Consider the following 13985-nt stretch of genomic DNA (forward strand, 5'->3'; position numbering starts at 1 on the left):
ACTAAAAGTTCATCTAAACATAATATGATCAAGAAAATTCAATTATAAAATACTAATTATTAGCTCCTCTTAAAGAACAATTTCACCTCTTTACAGAATCACTTTGAATCTAAAATGGAATCAAACATTTATCCTATAAATTAATAAAATTTCTTAATTATATAGAGAGCCCACCGCAGTCTAGCGATGAACTAAGTGACCTCCATTTAAGAAATCACAAGTTCCATTCTCACCTACTAATACATATGACCTACTCACCTACTAATACATATGACCTACTCATTTTTCCTTAAAAAATTAATTAAAAATAATAATTCCTCACCAAAGGGGCATATTGTCAGCAGCATTCCTTACAACAAGAACGTGCCTGACTTTCCTACTCACGGAAGAACATGCCAGACTTTCCTACTCATGGAATCACCGCAAACCCACTACAGAATAAAAGCTTAAGCCCAAAAGCAATTAATAATGGCTGGTGTAAAACAAACTAAGCCGGGTATGGGAATCTTGCCGACCGCCATGAATCTTAAATACCGATTACTTCATATCAAATATTTGCAAACAGGGCGATCAAAGTATGGCATGGCTCATCTCCTCTGCAGTAGAGTTGGGGTTTTCCCTCATCTTACTCTGGATTATATACATATTTCTAACAAAAATGAAGACCAAGAGCAACAAGGATGAATTGGCATTGCCACCAGGGCCACAGCCATGGCCACTGGTAGGAAATCTCCATCTCTTAGGAAGCCTTCCTCATCAATCCATGGCCGAACTGGCGAAAAAGTACGGCCCCATCATGTCCCTTCGCTTGGGCTCGGTACAAACAGTTGTGGCCTCTTCTCCTGCCATGGCCAAAGAGTTTCTCAAAACCCATGATCTGATATTCGCCAACAGGCCAACCTCATCAGCCTCAAAGTACATGGCCTATGGGAGCAGAGACGTTGTGTTGGCCCCCTATGGAGAGTACTGGCGGCAGATGAGAAAGCTATGCGCACTGGAACTACTGACGGCAAAGAGGACGGAGTCATTCAGATGGGTTAGAGAGGAAGAGGCCTCCTCTTTGATGAGATCTATTTGGGAGGAGAGTGAGAAAGGCATGCGCTCGGTACAACTGAGGAAACTCCTCTACTCCCTCACACTGAACGTTGTTTGTAGGATGTTTGTAGGCAGAAGTTACTCGGACCATCAGCTGAGTGGAGGGGTGAAGTTTTTGGAGTTTTTGACTGAGAGTATGCGTCTTGCAGGAGCATTTGTTCTTGGAGACTTCGTTCCATCTCTTACCTTTCTTGATTTAGGCGGCCTGTGCAGCCGCATGAAGGCCGTTAACAAAGTATTCGATGCTTTTGCTGAACAGATCATCGATGAGCACGTTGAGGCGAGGAGGACCAAGAAGTCTGAAGAACCGGACATCATTGACATGATGTTCGACATGGCGGAGAGAGAAAAGCAGGAGATACAAGTCACTAGGATGCACTTCAAAGCAGTCATTTTGGTAAGTTCATCTCAAATAATTTGCTTCCTCCTATTGTTTATTGTTTGTTTGGGTAGACCAAATCAAAATTGTCAATAGGAATACTTATTTCAATTTTGGTCAAAAAATGAGCATTTACAATTCCATCTAAATAGGTGAAATTGCAATACATATTCAAATTCCAATTTTATTTATTTTAGAAAACATAATTTTTTTGGTCTGAATTCCCCATCAAATTCTGACTGAACCAAACAAGGAAAGAAATATATATCCTTATTTTCTAATATGTATTCCAAAATAACAATTCCAATTCTCATATTTCTATTCCCGTAACCAAACAAAACAGACCCTTAATATTTTTCATTATTAGTAAATATCATATAGTAAATGAAGTTTAAAAAAAGTAAGTCAATTTTTTATTATTTATAAGTTTTCATCTACAAATCATTAGCCATTTACACTTTTAACCTAGAATCTATACCTCTTAATATTTTAAATCTAAAAATTGGTGGGTTAGTTGATGGTTTTACGTCATTGATTTTTTGGAATGTTTTATTTCTCGTGAGCATTATTGTAATTTTGGACTTGTTCAATTCCATCTTTGTATTTTGATATTATTTTATTACAAGAAGATTGCTTGATGGCTTGTGAACATAATCATCTTGGTCAGTTGAATTAACTAATATTTGGTACTAATTTATTTTCTTAAAAAACAAGAGTTGATTTTGCCAATTTAATATTTTTAATCTGCAAATTCCTTCCTTGAAATTAAAACTTTTAACATAGAAATCAATCATGAATTCGAGATGTTTAAACTGTTATTTTTTTTTCACCAGGATCTGCTAACTGCTGCAACAGAAACATCTAGCACAACAGTGGAATGGGGAATGACTGAGCTGTTGAGAAACCCTGAAGTGCTGGAAAAGGCGCAGCAAGAGATTGATCTGAAGGTTGGGAGAGACCGTATGGTACAGGAGAGTGATCTTGGAAACTTAGATTACTTGCAATGTGTGGTGAAGGAAACCTTTCGATTGCATCCGGCAGGGCCATTGATGGTGCCACACGAGTCCACTGAGGGTTGCAATGTGGGAGGGTATTATGTTCCTCCGAAAACAATGTTGTTTGTGAATGTTTGGGCAATCGGAAGGGATGAAAGCATTTGGGAAGATGCTTTAGAATTCAAGCCCGAGAGATTTCTTGGGTCGAGCATGGATGTGAAAGGCCACCACTTTGAGTTGTTGCCGTTTGGAACAGGGAGGAGGGGATGCCCTGGGATTTACATGGCACTTTCTGTTGTTGACCTTGTTGTGGCTCGGCTCATACATTGCTTTGATTGGAGTGTGGAGGGCGTTGTTGACAGGGATGAAGTGTATGGGTTAACCATACCTAAGAAGTTTCCCCTTACTGCTCGCCCCTCTTGGAGGCTCACCATGAACGAACCACATTTCAAGTAATATGGCCATATAGCCATGCTACCACTGTATTTGATCCATTGTTTCCAAATTTAGGTAACCTGTTCCATCAGCTTGTCGGTTTAGAGAATAAAAAACTGGAGTGGATATTTAAAAAGTATTAGTGGATGCCAAGTTTAATTTTTATGTTTGGAGTGCTCTTCGCTATCTTCTACGCTCTGTACATTATTGAAATATTATCATTACTATTGAAATATTATTATTATTGAATGTTATTGTTTGTTTGTGCAAGTTGTTTATATATCAAATTTGCATTGTTATTCAATATTATATATTCTAATATGTAAGAGATTGATACAACAACTATATATTTTAAAAATATTATTATTATTATTGAAATATTTTTATTACTATTATTATTGAATGTTATTGTTTGTTTGTTTGTGCTTGTTTATATATAAAATTTGATTTGTTATTCAATATTATATATTCTAATATGTAAGAGATTGATGCAAAAACTATATAATTTAAAAACATGTGTAATAAATATAATTTTTATTCTATTCTATAGAAATTGTTTTGAATATTAGTATTCAATATTCTATATCTTAATATGAAAGAGCATTGATACAAGGCAATATATGACACAAAATTATATTGTCATTGAGTGTTTGTGGATGTTATTTTCATATCAAGTATTTTCTTATTCTATTTTATATATCTTAATATATAAGAACTTTTGTACAATATAACATATCCTTTAAAAGTATATTATCATTAATAAGAAACAAGTGGAAATATAATTTAAAAGCCTTTGAATTAAATAGAAATGTTATTGATGCACTTTTGTTCCTATTTTGTTAATTTATCTAAATAATTATTTGAACAATCTTAACCAAAGATTTTAACCATCAAATATATTTGAGATTAGAAGAGCAATCTCCTTTTTGGTTATTGAATGTGAAGACAAGAATAAATAATTTTATTGATGAGAAATGGATTTTACAATAATTTCAACAAGAAATAATCTTATATATAACAATTAACAAATATACATTCTTTTAAAATATCAATTTAAAATTTACTTTAAGTGATTATGAGTGTATGTACAAAGACACACACACACACACACACACACACACACACACCAATTTGAGCTATTATAGTTGCACTTATTATGGAGGAGCATCCTTAAATTGTTGGCAATCTTGCATCCCCAAAAAGATATTTGTTTGTTTTACATTTTCTAGTTATTTGTTTGATAGTTTGATTTGGCAAACACTTATTTGTCCTTTCCAAATTCCATGGGCTTAGCTTCATATTGTGGACTAATCTTGGATCATTATCCTCAGTGCTCATAATTTAATATTACATTTGGTGGAAGTTATGGTTCATCTCCTTGGGTGTTGATTTCCTATGCTATTCTTCATGTGATCCTTGGTATTTAATTTGATGAGGCTCTATATTTAAGAGTTAGCTTACATACTCTTGGATCTAGATAGGTGGTTAATGTGTAGACCTATATCTAAGCTTGTAGAAGGTTATATTATGTATTATGTATTTGGTCATTAATTCATTGAGGTTTAGTGTTGTATTGTATAACATGTTTCCTTTATTGGAGGTTGTGAGCTCAAAGATGACCTATGTGTCCTAATGGCTATGTATGTAATGTTATTGAGTTTTAGAAGAAGGGGAATTAGTAAATAGCTTGGTAGTAAAAGAAGATAGCTTGACAGTTGCAAGTTTGGTTTGTAATTGAGAAATTATTGAGTATAACTAGGAAGGCCTTACGACCCAACATGCATATGGTTTAATTGATGTAATTTAAGGTCTTTTATTTTAGATTAAAGGTTAAAATAAGTTTTTAAAGATGACCTTGTTGGGATAACGATAAAGTAAGTGAGAGAGGGGGGGGAGGGGAGGGGGGTGAATCAGTTACTTACAAAATTAATCCACAGATCCCTTAGATGTCTTAAAGATCTAGTTACTGTTGATACTCGGTAAACAAATGTTGTAACTCGGTAAATTAAACTATTACTTATTTTCAAGCATTCATGCATGTAACTAAAAACAAAATGAACAAAAGAGACACCATATTTAACATGGAAACTCAATATGGGAAAAACCACCAAGTAACTAGTCACCAATTTTTCACTCTTTTGAAGTGAGCCCTATTAGGAGCCAACCCTGTTAAAGGTTACAATACACACTATTAGGTGTGACCCTGTTAGAGAATTTAATCACCCTGTTAGGAGTGGCCTTGCTAGAGGTCTTTAGAACAATTCAACTAAATTGTTACCTTGTTAGATGATTTACAAAATGACTGTTAAACCAACTTTGTTAAGAGATTTGAAATCACTGCTATAATGGTTAGAAAGTAAAAATGAATTGACCTGAACAAGAAGCAGCTAAATTTGCTGACTATAGGTCTTTGTTCAGCATCATTAGATCCTCCTGGACCAAATATGGCTTTGTTTCTTCTCAATGATCTTTGACCATCTTTCAAATTTTCTTCCAGAATAATTAATCCTCATATTTCATTAATTCCACACTTCCATACTCACACTCTAAGAATTTGCAACTTGACCTCTTAATTATATCATTTAGATTGTCAAGTCGGCCTATTTACAGGTTACATTTATCAATAAACCATACATTAGTTGGCTACAAATATTACTCTAAACAAATAACCGTTATTTCATAAAATAATGAAATCCTTTACTGGCCGACCCTGCTCGATAAATACTGCTTCCTGAAATTTCTTGAGTTAACCTTCTTGACTCAGTTTACATTGCAATATCCTTAAAATCCTTTGGCTACCAAGTTTACTTAGTAAGAACTACTTCTGCCACATTTCCTTTGATGACCGAGTGAGCTCGGTAAGAACTAAATTTCTTTGATTACGTTGAGAGCTCGATAAAAATTGTTTTACTTAGTAGATACTGCAAGTTTTCTTTACTAACCTCTTGGGTTCGGTAGATTCTATCCTTTTGCCTTGCTGACCATCTGAGCTTAGTAAACTCTATCCTTTGCCTTGCTGACCTTCTGAGCTCGGTAGATATTTTCCTTTTCCTTGCTGACATTCTGAGGCTGGTAGATACTGTTGTTTGCCTTGTTGACCTTCTAAGCTCAGTAGATACTACCTGATGATTGATATGACATTTGTGTGACATCAAAGACAACACACAATTGAACAATTGTATCCAACAATCTCCCTCTTTAGCATTGATGGCAACACAACATGTCATAGCAGAATAAAATTTGAAAACAATTCTTTTATTGACAAAATATTTCACTTTCTTCTTCAAATATAGCAAACTCCCTCTTTCATAATAATCTCTCCCTTTTACACAAACTCTTATTATTTTGCAAATTTTAGAAAGATATGATAGTATACTCTCCCTCTTTGATAACACATGCCAAAGACAACTCAAAACAATTGAATAGAATTGTACCTAATGTACTGATTCATATGCAATCTATTCATTGGTTTGCTGCATCAATTGATAGATCTTTAATTCTGTTTCTGTTGATGCATCACTTGAACTATATTTTAGTGAGCTTTAGATAGGGGAATGACCCTTAACTTACCTCTTAGATACAAGAATGCATCCTTAGGTAAAGGCTTTGTGAATATGTTAGCAATTTGTTCCTTTATATGGACATATTCCAATCTTATTTCCTTTTCTTGTACCAATTGTCTAACAAAGGGATACTTCATGGCAATATTGTTGGTTTTTGAATGCATCACTAGATTCTTGGAAATGTTAATTGCACTTGTGTTATCATAAAACATAACAACATGTTCTTTGATTTCTTGTTTCATACCTTCTTATAATTGTTCAAACCATATAATATTTGATTAGTTTACTACTATTGCAACATATTCAGCTTCTGTTGTGGATTGAGATGTACAATTTTGCTTTTTACTTGTCCAAGAAACCAACTTTTTTTTAAGAAAGAAAGTTTCTCCACTTGTGCTCTTTTTGTCATCAATATTTCCTACCCAATCTGCATTAGTAAACACCTTTAAATCCATATTTCCTCCAAGTTTATACTAGACGCCATAATCTTTAGTTCCTTTTAAATATTTCATGATCCTTTTGATTGCCATCATGTGATTTTATTTTGGTTTTGCTAAGAATCTTGCTACAATTTTTGCTACAAAGGCAATGTCTGGTCTTGTGTGTACTACATATTGCAAGTTTCCAATCATAGATTTGTACAATGTTTGATCCACTTCCTTTGATTCATGATCCTTGGTAAGTTTTAATCCAGTACACATAGGAGTCCCAACTAGTTTGTAGTCTTCCACACCAAACATTTTCAGTATCTCCTTGATGTATTTAGATTGAGTGATGTAGATGTCATTCTTATTTTGTTGAATTTGAAAACCAACGAAGAATTTGATTTCACCAAACATTAACATTTCAAATTCTTTGTTCATTTGTTCTAAAAATTCTTTGCAAAGATCATCATTTCCTATGAACAAATTATCATCTACAAATATTTCTACCAAAACAATCTTATTATCTAGTCCTTCCTTTATGTACAAACTACTGTTGTCATTATTTCTTTGAAAACCAATCTGAATAAGATAGTTATGCAATCTTTCATACCATGCACTAAGGGCTTGTTTCAAACCATATAATGCTTTATGCAATTTGCAGACCATGTCCTTCTTGTCTGGATCAAAAAAACCTTCAGGCTGTTCAATGCAAACCTCTTCATCCAATATGCCATTGAGAAATGCTGACTTGACATCCATCTAAAAAACCTTGAATCCTTTGAATGTAGCATATGTAAGTAAGGTTCTGACACCTTCCAATCTTGCAACAGGAGAAAAATTTTCTTCATAGTGTACACCTTCTTCTTGAGAGTATCCTTTGCATAGTATTCTAGCTTTGCTCCTTGATACCTTACCATCTTCATTTAGTTTGTTTCTGAATACCCACTTTGTTCCAATCACATTTTTGTTTTTGGGTCTAGGTACAAGAGTCCATGTTTTTTTTTTCTCTATTTGTTCTATCTCTTCATTCATAGCTTCAATCCAACTTTCATTGTCTAATGCATCTTTAACATTTGTAGGTTCAAAATCAGAAAGTAAACAAGTGCCTTTCAACTTACTTCTTGTCATTGTTCCTTGTAATTTATCTCCAATGATCTGATCTGGTGCATGATGCTTTCTGACATACTTGGCCAACACGGGCTCCTTGCCTTTTGAATGAATTGCATTGTTATCCTTCTGTGTCTCAACTTCTGGTTCTGATTTTGGTTACTCAAGCTTGGTAGATGCTAACACAGTACCTTCTGTTTGCAACTCGAGTTCTTGTAGCTCGGTGGGTACTGACTCCGTCTGAACTTCTTGTGACTCAGTTAATGAAGACTCTGGAGTTGAGGATTCCTAATCAATAGGTATACTCGGCATTGTATCAGGTTCAATGTAAACAAATCTTCTATAGTCTTCAGGTTCCTTTTTGCTTTCTTCTTCTATTCTTTCTACAAACTCATCAACTTTCACATGTGCACTTTCTATGACTTTGTGAGTAGATAAGTTCAAATAGCTATATGTTTTTCTTTTGCAAGAGTATCCCAAAAACATTCCTTTATCACTTTTTACATCAAATTTACCTTTTCTAGATTATTTCAAAATGTAACATTTTCTTCCAAATACTTCTAGATAACTTACATTGGGTTTGTAGCCATACCACAACTCATAGGGTGTTTTGAATGAGTCCTTTTTCAGCTGTACTCAGTTCAAGGTATGAATTGTAGTGTTGTCAGCTTCCTTCCAGTATTTGATAGCAATGCCTTTTTCAATCATTAAGGTTCTTGCACAATCCATGATAGATCTATTCCTTCTTTTTGCTATTCCATTTTTTTCAGGAGTTCCAGGTGCTTAAACCTATCTTTTGATTCCCCTTTCAATGCAAAAGTTATTGAACTCATGTGAAATGAATTCACCACCTCCGTCAAACCTTAATCATTTTAGTCTTTTGCCTGTTTACTTTTCTACTTTGGCCAAATACCATTTGAAATTTTCAAATGCTTCTGATTTCTCTCTTAGGTACATGACAGTCATCATTCTTGAATAATCATCAACAAATAGAATGAATAATTTTTTGCCAATATAACTTTCAATGCCAATAGGTGCAAAATTTCTAGAACTTCTTTAGTCTAATAGTTCTTTCTTTTAAAATTAGTCTTTCCCATTTGACCAATTTGACAATTCTTGCATAGACCAACCTCAGGTTTCTTTACGTTAGGAATACCTCTTATTTTCCTGAATTTACTGATCTTTATTAAGTTGTCAAAGTTTATATGACACAACCTCCTATGCCATAACTAACTTTCTTCAATTTGAGTGATGAAACATGAACATTCACTAGGTTCAAGATAAAATAAGTTACCTTTTCTTTGAGTGCCTGATCCAATCATCTTTCCTTTGCCATCTAGCAATCTTGCTTTACCATGCATAAATTTTACTTTGAATCCATTATTGAGTAGTTGTGCAACACTCAAAAAATTATGCTTTAGTCCTTCTACCCAATATGCATTATCACATACAAGTTCCTTGGTTAGTGAGATTCTTCCTTTTCCTCTTATACAACAAGGTTCATTGTTACCAAATCTTACATTGCCACCATCATAGTCTTCAAAGTATTCAAACTTAGTTTTATAACCAGTCATGTGATGAGAACAACCACTATCTATGATCCATTTATCATTTCTTTTTAGATGAGAAATGGGTGTGATTTCCTCATCATTATCATATTCATCTTTGACAACAATGTAGACAATTTCATCTTCTTCTTCATCATCAAAATCATTAAAATTTTTAGCCATGAAACATGTTTTCTTACCTTTATCCTTGAATGATTTGAATTCTTTCTTTCCATTGTACTTGTGACCTTTCTTCTCATCCTTGTTCTACTTATTTGGGCACCTGGCAACAATATGTCCAATTTCTTCACAAGAAAAATAGATTAGAGTAACCTTACCTTTGTATTTCCCTTTGCCTCTTGAATATTTTCTTGCTAGTATAGCTTCAACCACTTCAAGATCAGTATCTAACCTTTGTTCTAATTCTTCATCACTGTTTGATTGTGGATCCTTCATCTTTTTCTCTTTTTCTTTGATTGAAAGGTTGGATTCAAATGCTGATTCAACGTTCTTGGCAGCTGGAACATAATTGTCATAGTTGTCTAGCTCAAATGCAGTGAATCTTCCAACTATGACCTCTAAATTTATTTTATGATTTGTCTCACATCTTCTTTATTGAATAGAAAAGACTCTGATTGCATAAATGGGAAGTAGAGTTCTGAGAACTTTACTTATAACTATCTCATCATTGATGTCTCCTCTAGATTCTTTTATTGCACTAACACATGCTTTAAATCTTTCAACATACTTTGAATATTTTTATCCTCTCTCATCCTCATTTGATCAAATTGTCCTCTCAAAATTTTTGCTTTAGCTCTTCTCACATTATCATCTCCTCCATATATCTCTTTCAGCTTGTTCCACATTTCAAAGGTAGTTTTGCAATCATTGATGTCATCAAATTCTTCATAACTCAAAGAAGATGCTATATCTATCATCATGTTATTGTGAGTCTTCTTTTCAGCAATATCATTGACAAATAATGTACCAAAAGGTTTTTCATATTTTTCATCAAGGTACTTTAGCCCTATATCACCAATAGAAGCCAGATGAAGCCTCATCAATCCTTGTCATGCTGAAAAATTTGTCCCTATTAAGTCTTGGAATTTCCCTTTTGTAAGACATCCTGATCTTTAGCTGAGATCCTTGAAATCTTTTCTTGTAAGCACCAAAGGCTCTGATACCAATTATTGGGATAAAGATAGAGAAACTAAGAGGGGGGGGGTGTGAATCAATTACTTACAAAATTAATCCATAGGTCCCTTAGATGTCTTAAAGATCTAGTTACTGGTGATACTCGATAAACAAATGTTTTAACTCGATAAATTAAACTATTAATTATTTTCAAGCATTTGTGTATGTAACTAAAAATAAAATGAACACAAGAGACACCAGATTTAACGTGAAAACCCAATATGAAAAAAACCACCAAGTAACTAGTCACCAATTTTTCACTCTTCTAAAGTGAGGCCTATTAGGAGCTAACCCTATTAAAGATTACAATACACACTATTAGGTGTGATCTTGTTAGAGGATTTAATCACCCTATTAGGAGTGGCCTTACTAGAGGTCTTTAAAACAATTCAACTAAACAGTTATCTTGTTAGAGGATTTACAAAGTGGCTGTTAAACCAACTCTGTTAAGAGATTTGAAATCACTACTACAATGGTTAGAAAGAAATAATGAATTGACATGAACAAGATGCAATTGAATTTTTTGACTATAGGTCTCTGTTCAACATCATTAGATCCTCCTTGATCAAATATGGCTCTGCTGCTTCTCAATGATCTCTGATCATCCTTCAAATTTGCTTCTAGAATAATCAGTCCTCATATCTCATTAATTCCACACTTCCATACTCACACTCTAAGAATTCGCAACTTCACCTCTTAATTATACCATTCAGATTGTCAAGTCACACCATTTACAGGTTACATTTACAAATAAACCATACATCAGTCGGCTACAAATATTACTCTAAACAAATAAATGTTATTTCATAAAACAATGAAATCCTTTACTGGCTAACCTTGCTCAATAAATATTGCTTCCAAAAATTTCCTGAGTTAACCTTCTTGACTCAGTTAACAATGCAATATCCTTAAAATCCTTTGGCTGCCAAGTTTACTTGGTAAGAACTACTTCTACCACATTTCCTTCGATGACCGGGTGAGCTCGGTAAGAACTAAATTTCTTTGATTGCCTTGAGAGCTTGGTAAAAACTATTTTACTTGGTAGATACTATAAGTTCTCTTTACTAACCTCCTGGGCTCGATAGATTCTATTCTTTTGCCTTGCTGACCATCTGAGCTCGGTAAACTCTATCCTTTGCCTTGCTGACCTTTTGAGCTCGGTAGATATTCTCCTTTGCCTTGCTGACCTTCTAAGCTTGGTAGATATTTTCCTTTGCCTTACTGACCTTCTGAGCTTGATAGATATTTTCTGATGACTGATATGACATTTGTCTGACATCAAAGACAACACACAATTGAACAATTGTATCAAACAAACCTAATACCTAATTTTTTTACCACAAAATAGTGACTAAAGTTCCAAAGATGAAAAGTGTTGTAAAACAACTAACACGCTTAGATCAAAAAAGTTTGAACACAAAGAAACTGACACCAAACTAAATCCAAGTTGATCTAATAAAAATAGTAAATACAGGACAAAAAAACCAAAAACCACTAGACAATAAAAAAGCTACACTAAAAGCATTACGATGTTTCCATGACAACCTCCTCCTTGATTTTCTTGATTTTATCAAAGGCTACCTAGACATCCTCCTTGCTTGGATTCTTACTCTTTATTTTCATCTTCCTTCTAAGGTTTCTTGGGTTCTTTTGGTACTTTGAGGCTGCTCCTTACTATACTTATGGTCTTGTAAATCCAGAACCAATAGATTCTTAGAATTATGATCCCTATATCTTCTTAATATATTCAATTTTTGCTTCTAAAATCCACTATTTTTTTTAATCTTCTCATAAAAATTATTTTCCATAATATTGAATGTTTTTGTCATCACCAAGATAAGATTTCCCTTTTCAATGGGCTCCCAAAAATTATCTTTCTCTACACAATCCTATATTTTATCTAGGATTTCATCCATCTTGGCATTGAGGGACCTATAATTGATACTTAGAAGTTTTATTGTACCAAAGGACCATTTCTCCATATAGAAAGTGTATAAGGACATGGTCGTCATTGTTTCTAGATTAATCAAGGGAGGTTCAACTCTAAGATCCTTGAGGTCATCTTCCAGGACTTTTAGATTGGCCTCATCCATGTCCACTATTTGAGTCATAGGGATGTACCTTTTGTTGGAATCCTTTCTTTGAATATTGGCATCTTTATTCCCCTCTTTCTAGATCAATACCTTAAGAGAAATGTGCACATCATGACTGACATATTGAAAAAATTTAATATGATGAGGATCCTCTTTGTCAAATTCCTCATCATTCTCCTCTTGATTTATCACTTTTTGCTCCTCTACCATGTAATATTTATTTGTTGTTAATAAACAAAGTTCATTTCAATTGTATCTTGGTTATTTTTATATGTTGTTACTTGTTGGTGGCTTGATCATCTTATTTGAGGATACACCTACCTTGTAGTACAATAGATGGTATTAGAGTATGGCTTGATCTAGTTTCACTTATTCAAGTCAAGGTTAAGTTCATGGTTTTGGCTCACAATTATAGAGGGTTTTTTCAAATTGTGTTGGTGTCATATAATAGACTAATTAATTGTTATTGGTCAATAGATCTCTAAAGTTTGAGGTAGTTGTACATTGTTATAATTTAGTATGCCACCTAGAAGGGTCAATCTTAGGAATTTAGGACATATATTTAAAGAATTTAAGGTAGATATGAAAAATGAGATCCAAAGGGTCAATCTTGGTTATTTTTATATGTTGTTACTTGTCGGTGGCTTGATCATCCTATTTGAGGATCCACCTACCTTGTACTGCAATAGATGGTATTAGAGTATGGCTTGATCTAGTTTCACTTATTCAAGTCAAGGTTAAGATCATGGTTTTGGCTCACAATTATAGAGGGCTTTTCAAAATTGTGTTGGTGTCATATAATAGACCAATTAATTGTTATTGGTCGATAGATCTCTAAAGTTTGAGGTAGTTGTACATTGTTATAATTTCGTATGCCACCTAGAAGGCTCAATCTTAGGAAGTTAGGACATATATTTAAAGAATTTAAGGTAGATATGACAAATGAGATCGAAAATGTCTTAAATATATTGAAAAGAAATTCTGAAATAGAAGATTTATATGTTGTAGGTAGTGAAGATCTTGAAGTACCTAAAGGAGAGTTCCCGCAAAAGAGAAAAGATTGTTGAAAACCATGGCACAAGTTGGTAACTTTCATAGGATGAAGGTATTAAACTATTTTCATTCTTTAGATATTAAGGAATTGATAAATTG

The 13985-nt window shown here is 33.7% G+C and overlaps 1 pseudogene; it reads left to right on the forward strand.

Annotated features, from left to right (window-relative positions):
- Positions 1-577: 577 nt before the first annotated feature.
- On the forward strand, positions 578-2925 carry LOC149540161 (cytochrome P450 71AU50 pseudogene; annotated as a pseudogene).
- Positions 2926-13985: the final 11060 nt, after the last annotated feature.

Source organism: Cupressus sempervirens, chromosome 9 (assembly GCF_028749045.1).
Source record: "Cupressus sempervirens isolate cs-2001-9-10 chromosome 9, ASM2874904v1, whole genome shotgun sequence".
NCBI classification, from domain to species: Eukaryota; Viridiplantae; Streptophyta; class Pinopsida; order Cupressales; family Cupressaceae; genus Cupressus; species Cupressus sempervirens.